The following is an 8,141-nucleotide window of genomic DNA, read 5'->3' as shown; positions in this document are numbered from 1 at the left end:
TGTTCCACAAGGCACAGTACTCACTCCCAGTGTTCCACAAGGCACAGTACTCGCTCCCAGTGTTCCACAAGGCACAGTACTCGCTCCCAGTGTTCCACAAGGCATAGTACTCGCTCCCAGTGTTCCAAAAGACACAGTACTCGCTCCCAGTGTTCCACAAGGCACAGTACTCGCTCCCAGTGTTCCACAAGGCACAATACTCGCTCCCAGTGTTCCACAAGGCACAGTACTCGCTCCCAGTGTTCCACAAGGCACAGTACTCGCTCCCAGTGTTCCACAAGGCACAGTACTCGCTCCCAGTGTTCCACAAGGTACAGTACTCGCTCCCAGTGTTCCACAAGGCACAGTACTGGCTCCCAGTGTTCCACAAGGCACAGTACTCGCTCCCAGTGTTCCACAAGGCACAGTACTCGCTCCCAGTGTTCCACAAGGCACAGTACTCGCTCCCAGTGTTCCACAAGGTACAGTACTCGCTCCCAGTGTTCCACAAGGCACAGTACTCGCTCCCAGTGTTCCACAAGGTACAGTACTCGCTCCTAGTGTTCCACAAGGTACAGTACTCGCTCCCAGTGTTCCACAAGGTACAGTACTCGCTCCCAGTGTTCCCCAAGGTACAGTACTCGCTCCTAGTGTTCCACAAGGTACAGTACTCGCTCCCAGTGTTCCACAAGGTACAGTACTCGCTCCTAGTGTTCCACAAGGTACAGTACTCGCTCCCAGTGTTCCACAAGGTACAGTACTCGCTCCCAGTGTTCCACAAGGCACAGTACTCGCTCCTAGTGTTCCACAAGGTACAGTACTCGCTCCCAGTGTTCCACAAGGTACAGTACTCGCTCCCAGTGTTCCACAAGGTACAGTACTCGCTCCTAGTGTTCCACAAGGTACAGTACTCGCTCCCAGTGTTCCACAAGGTACAGTACTCGCTCCCAGTGTTCCACAAGGCACAGTACTCGCTCCTAGTGTTCCACAAGGTACAGTACTCGCTCCCAGTGTTCCACAAGGTACAGTACTCGCTCCCAGTGTTCCACAAGGTACAGTACTCGCTCCCAGTGTTCCACAAGGTACAGTACTCGCTCCTAGTGTTCCACAAGGTACAGTACTCGCTCCCAGTGTTCCACAAGGTACAGTACTCGCTCCCAGTGTTCCACAAGGCACAGTACTCGCTCCTAGTGTTCCACAAGGTACAGTACTCGCTCCCAGTGTTCCACAAGGTACAGTACTCGCTCCCAGTGTTCCACAAGGTACAGTACTCGCTCCTAGTGTTCCACAAGGTACAGTACTCGCTCCCAGTGTTCCACAAGGTACAGTACTCGCTCCCAGTGTTCCACAAGGCACAGTACTCGCTCCTAGTGTTCCACAAGGTACAGTACTCGCTCCCAGTGTTCCACAAGGTACAGTACTCGCTCCTAGTGTTCCACAAGGTACAGTACTCGCTCCCAGTGTTCCACAAGGTACAGTACTCGCTCCCAGTGTTCCACAAGGCACAGTACTCGCTCCTAGTGTTCCACAAGGTACAGTACTCGCTCCTAGTGTTCCACAAGGTACAGTACTCGCTCCCAGTGTTCCACAAGGTACAGTACTCGCTCCCAGTGTTCCACAAGGTACAGTACTCGCTCCCAGTGTTCCACAAGGCACAGTACTCGCTCCTAGTGTTCCACAAGGTACAGTACTCGCTCCTAGTGTTCCACAAGGTACAGTACTCGCTCCCAGTGTTCCACAAGGTACAGTACTCGCTCCCAGTGTTCCACAAGGCACAGTACTCGCTCCTAGTGTTCCACAGGGTACAGTACTCGCTCCCAGTGTTCCACAAGGCACAGTACTCGCTCCCAGTGTTCCATAAGGCACAGTACTCGCTCCAGTCTTGTTCCTCATCCTCATATCTGATACAGACAGGGATGTAAGCCACAGCTCCGTGTCTTCCTTTGCAGATTCACGAAATCGCAACGACACGATTGCAAACAAACTATACCACGGGGTGGGGTTAGAACCCCGGTCTGGAGTCTTGTGACTTTCTGATCGCGGGTTCTAACCCCACCCGTGGTATGGTTTCCTTTGCAGATGACACCCGAATATGCATGACAGTGTCCTCCATCGAGGACACCACAAGGTTCCAGCCGGACATTAACCAAATCTTTATATGGGCCGCAGAAAACAATATAAAGTCCAGTGATGAGAAATTTCAATTACTCTGATATGGAAAAAGAGGAAATTAAAACTATATGGGAGTATAAAACAAATTCCAATCGCATAATAGAGCGAGAGACTAATGTAAAAGACCTGGGAGTGATCATGTCGGAGGATCTCACCTTCAAGGACCATAACATTGTATCAATCGCATCTGCTAGAAAAATGACAGGATGGATAATGAGAACCTTCAAAACTAGGGAGGCCAAGCCCATGATGACAATCTTCAGGTCACTTGTTCTATCTAGGCTGGAATATTGCTGCACACTAACAGCACCTTTCAAGGCAGGTGAAATTGCTGACCTAGAAAATGTACAGAGAACTTTCACGGCGCGCATAACGGAGATAAAACACCTCAATTACTGGGAGCGCTTGAGGTCCCTGAACCTGTATTCCCTGGAACGCAGGAGGGAGAGATACATGATTATATACACCTGGAAAATCCTAGAGGGACTAGTACCGAACTTGCACACGAAAATCACTCACTACGAAAGCAAAAGACTTGGCAGACGATGCAACATCCCCCCAATGAAAAGCAGGGGTGTCACTAGCACGTTAAGAGACCATACAATAAGTGTCAGGGGCCCGAGACTGTTCAACTGCCTCCCAGCATACATAAGGGGGATTACCAATAAACCGCTGGCTGTCTTCAAGAAGGCACTGGACAGACACCTAAAGTCAGTACCTGACCAGCTGGGCTGTGGTTCATACATCGGGTTGTGTGCAGCCAACAGTAACAGCCTGGACGATCATGCCCTGATCCACCATGAGGCCTGGTCACAGACCGGGCCGTGGGGGCGTTGACCCCCGAAGCCCTCTCCAGGTATACTCCAGGTATACATATAACGAAAACAACACTGGTCCTAGGACTGACCCCTGTGGAACCCCGCTTGTCACAGGCGCCCACTCTGACACCTCGTAACGTACCATGACTCATTGTTGCCTCCCTGTCAAGTATTGACTCACGAAATCGTAATGACACGATTGCAAACAAACCATACCACGGGCGGGATTTGAACCCGCGGTCAGAGAGTCTCAAAACTCCAGACCGTCGCGTTAGCCACTGGACCAGCTAGCTACAATAAGATTCGTCCAACTAGGTATAGTTCGTCACGGCCACACTAGCTGGAGATTCGTCTGTAAAAACTTGCATTTGTGGTCACAGTGGTGGCCTATGCTAACCTTCCTATGGTGTAGAAATATACCTAGTTGGACGAATGTTATTGTGGCTAGCTGGTCCAGTGGCTAATGCGACGGTCTGGAGTTTTGAGACTCTCTGACCGCGGGTTTAAATCCCGCCCGTGGTATGGTTTGTCAAGTATTCTCTGATCCATTGCAAAGCCTTTCCTGTTATACGTGCTAAGTCCTTTAGCTTTTACAGTAATACGTTGTGAGGAACTGCGTCGAAGGTCTTCTTGCTGTCCAAAAAAATACAATCTACCAACCCTTCTCTCTAATGTCTTACTTCTGTTACCTTGTCATAGAACTCCAGTAGGTTTGTGACACAGGATTTCCCTTCCCTGAAACCGTGCTGGTTGTCAGCCATAAGTTTGTTCCATTCTAGGTGCTCCATCACTTTTCTTTTGATAATCTTCTCCATGATTTTGCATATTATACATGTCAGTGACACTGGTCTGTAGTTTAATGCCTCGTGTCTGTCTCCTTTCTTAATAAATTAGGCGTACATTTGCCATCTTCCATACGTCAGGAAGTTGATAAGTTTGAATAAATGTATTGAAGATTGTTGTTAGTGGCACACACAGTATCTCTGCTCCATCTTCAAGGACCAACGGAGAGATGTTGTCCGGTCCCACCGCCTTTGAGGTTTCTAGTTCACATAGCAGCTTCTTCACCTCCTCGGTTGCATACATTTCATTCAGCACTTGCTGGTGTATGCTATTATTCTGATTTCCAGGAGTCCTTCCTGTCCCCTATGTAAATACCTCTTTAAATCTTATGTCGAACTCCTCACATATTTCTTGGTCATTTCTTATGATCTTGTCTCGTTCTTTCCTCAACCTGATCATCTGGTCCTTGACTGTTTTCCTCCTGATGTGGCTATATGACAGCTTCGGGTCAAACTTGACTTCTGATGTTATGTTGTTTTCGTACCGTCGCTGGGCCTTCCTCCTTATCTGTGCATACTCGTTTCTGGATCTTCGACTAATCTCCTTATTTTCCTGAGTTCTTTGTCTTCTGTACTTTTTCCATTCTCTAGTGCACTTAGTTTTTGCCTCCCTACATCTTCGAGTAAACCAAGAACTCGTTCTGGTCTTCCCATTATTTTTGTTGTCCTTGGCAACAAACCTTTCCTCTGCCTGCTTGCATTTTGTTGTCACATAGTCCATCATTTTGTTTACTGATTTTCCCACGAATTCTCTTTCTCACTGAACCTCTCGCAGGAAGTTTCTCATACCTGTGTAGTTCCCCCTTTTGTAGTTTGGCTTCTCCCATCTTACTCCTGTTACCCTCTCCCCTTGTAACTCTGCTATGTATTCAAAGCTCAGAAGCACATGATCACTAGCTCCGAGGGAGCCTGTTGCATGTGATGTCCTTGATGTCTGAACTACTCAAGGAGAATACGAGGTCCAGCCTTGGTGGTTCATCCTCAAATCTCTCTCTGGTAGTGTTCCTAACATTTTGATGAATAAGGTTTTCCAGCACCACATCCATCATCTTTGCTCTCCATGATTTGGAACCCTCATGTTGCTCTAGGTTTTCCCAGTCAATCTCCTTGTGATTGAGATCACCCATAACTAATAACTTAGCTGTACCCATGTGAGCTCTTCTGGCGGCATCAGCTAATGTGTCCACCATTACTCTCTTGGCCTTCTGTAGTTCTGTGGCAGGTTGTACATCACTGCAATTACCACCTTAGGGCCCCCAGACTGAACTGTTCCGACTGTATAGTCCCTTTCGCTCATTACTTCCATTTCTTCAAATCCCCACTGGTTTTTAAAGAGCAGTGTAACTCTTCCTCCCCCTCTGCTCCCTCTATCTTTCCTCAGGACATGATATCAGGTGGAAAGATTGCATCTATTATCATACCGTTGAGTTTTGTTTCTGTGAATGCTATGACATATCCTTGAATTTTTTCATGCCACTCCTCACATTTATTTGTTATTCTGTCCACATCTGCGTCCCAAACCTTCAACTTCTTTTCCAAAACTGTGGCCTGGGGGGTACATTGGGGTTTGGGGAAGCAGAAGACATGGCAAGGAACTATGGGGATTACTGTGAAAGTGGGGTTTGTGATGAGGGGTGGGGGCAGTGGGTATAATGTGTGGGTGTTTTAGGTTAGATTGATTGGTTGCATTAGGGTTGGCAGGGTTGAGGGTCTTCTGTAGGTGGTTCTGAGGGAGGTTGTATTTGCTCTTCCTCTGGAGTCCAGATTCTCCTGAATATCTCCATCTTTGCTTCTCTTTCCTCCTTACATCTTTGTACCCTCTCTCTCAGTTTCTGTCTTTCTTCTTGTGTTCTGTTGTGGTCAAGGTACACTCTCCGGTACACTGATATGTCCCTCAGTTGTGCTTTCTCCTGCAGGATCATTTCGGGCCGATTCTGCCTTGAAAATCACTTTGACTGGCCGGTACTTACCTATTTGTGGTTGCAGGGGTCGATTCATAGCACCTGGTCTGCCTCTTTACAGATTTATACAAGGTCCTCTCCCTCCATGCTACGTGAGCTTCATCAAACTTTGTGTACTACATATGGTTCCTGCCTCTACTACATCACTTGCCAGACTGTTCCACTTCCTGACAATTGAGTCTTCAACTTCCAATTGCAACCCCTTGTTTCTGTGTCACATCTCTGGAACATCCTGTCTCTGTCCACCTTGTCAATTCCTCGTAGTATTTTATATGTCGTTATCATATCTCCCCTAACCCTCTCTAGTGTCATCAGGCCAATTACTCTTAACCTTTCTTCATAGGACATTCCCCTTAGCTCTGAAACTAGTCTTATTGCAAACCTCTGCACTTTCTCTGTGTTCATGACGTGCTTGACCAGGTGTACTCACCTATTTGTGGTTGCAGGGGTCAAGTCCAAGCTCCTGGCCCCGCCTCTTCACTGATTGCTACTAGGTCCTCTCTCTCCCTGCCCCATGAGCTTTATCATACCTCGTCTTAAAACTATGTATGGTTCCCCCCTCCACTACGTCACTTTCTAGGCTATTCCACGGCCTGACAACTCTATGACTGAAGAAATGCTTCCTAACATCCCTTTGAGTCACATGAGTCTTCAGCTTCCAATTGTGAAGTCTTGTTTCTGTGTTCCCTCCCTGGAACATCCTGTCTTTGTCCACCCTGTGTATTTCGCGCAGTATTTTATATGTCGCCATCATGTCTCCCCTAACCTTCCTCTTATCCAATGGTGTCAGTCCGATTTACCTTAATCTTTCTTCATAGGACATTCCCCTGAGCTCTGGAACTAACCTTGTCGCAAACCTTTTCACTTTCTCCAATTTCTTGACGTGCTTAATCAAGTGCGGGTTCCAAACAGGTGCTGCATACTCCAGTATGGGCCTGACGTACACGGTATACAGTGTCTTGAACGATTCCTTACTAAGGTATCTGAACGCTGTTCTCAGGTTTGCCAGGCGTCCATATGCTGCAGCAGTTATCTGATTGATGTGTGCCTCCGGAGACATGCTCGGTGTTATGTGTATGTCATCCAACACTTGTTGGTATATTCTTTGCTGGTGTCCCCCTCTATTTTGTCCCCCCAGAGGCCTTCCTGTCTCCACTGTAAATACTTCCTTAAATCTCATATTGAGTTCCTCACATACTTCTTGATCGTTTCTTGTGAGTTCCCCACCTTCTTTCCTCAGTCTTATCACCTGGTCTTTGACTGTCGTCTTCCTCATGTCGTCAGACTTGACTTTCGATGCTATGTCGTTTTCGTACTGTCGCTGGGCCTCCCTCCTTATCTGTGCATATTCGTTTCTGGCTCTTCTACTAATCCTTATTTTCCTGAGTCCTTTGCCTCCTGTACCTTTTCCATTCTCTAGCACACTTAGTTTTTGCCTCTCTGCACCTTTGGGTAAACCAAGGACTCACTTTGATCTTTCCATTATTTCTGTTGCCCTTGGGAACAAACCTTTCCTCTGCCTCCTTGCATTTTGTTGTCACATATTCCATCATTTCGTTTACTGATTTTCCTACCAGTTCTCTGTCCCACTGAACCTCCTGCAGGAAGTTCCTCATACCTGTGTAGTTCCCCCTTTTATAGTTTGGCTTTTCTCATTCAATTCCTGTTACCTTCTCCACTTGTAATTCTACTATATAATCGAAACTCAGAACCACGTGATCGCTAGCTCCAAGGTGTGTGTGTGTATGTGTGTGTGTACTCACCTATTTGTGGTTGCAGGGGTCGAGTCATAGCTCCTGGCCCCGCCTCTTCACTGATTGCTACTAGGTCCTCTCTCTCCCCGCTCCATGAGCTCTATCATACCTCGTCTTAAAACTATGTATGGTTCCCGCCTCCACTACGTCACTTTCTAGGCTGTTCCACGGCCTGACTACTCTATGCTGAAGAAATACTTCCTAACATCCCTTTGATTCATCTGAGTCTTCAACTTCCAATTGTGACCTCTTGTGTCTGTGTCCCATCTCTGGAACATCCCGTCTTTGTCCACCTTGTCTATTCCGCGCAGTATTTTATATATTGTTATCATGTCTCCCCTGACCCTCCTGTCCTCCAGTGTCGTCAGGCCGATTTCCCTCAACCTTTCTTCGTAGGACAATCCCCTTAGCTCTGGGACTAGTCTTGTTGCAAACCTTTGCACTTTCTCTAATTTCTTGACGTGCTTGACTAGGTGTGCATTCCAAACTGGTGCTGCATACTCCAGTATGGGACTGACGTAAATGGTAAACAGAGTCTTGAACGATTCCTTACTGAGGTACCGGAATGCTATTCGTAGGTTTGCCAGGCGCCCGTATGCTGCAGCAGTTATCTGA

The sequence above is a fragment of the Cherax quadricarinatus genome, unplaced genomic scaffold, assembly GCF_038502225.1.
Source record: "Cherax quadricarinatus isolate ZL_2023a unplaced genomic scaffold, ASM3850222v1 Contig130, whole genome shotgun sequence".
In the NCBI taxonomy this organism is placed as follows: Eukaryota; Metazoa; Arthropoda; class Malacostraca; order Decapoda; family Parastacidae; genus Cherax; species Cherax quadricarinatus.
This window is presented reverse-complemented; position numbering follows the sequence as displayed.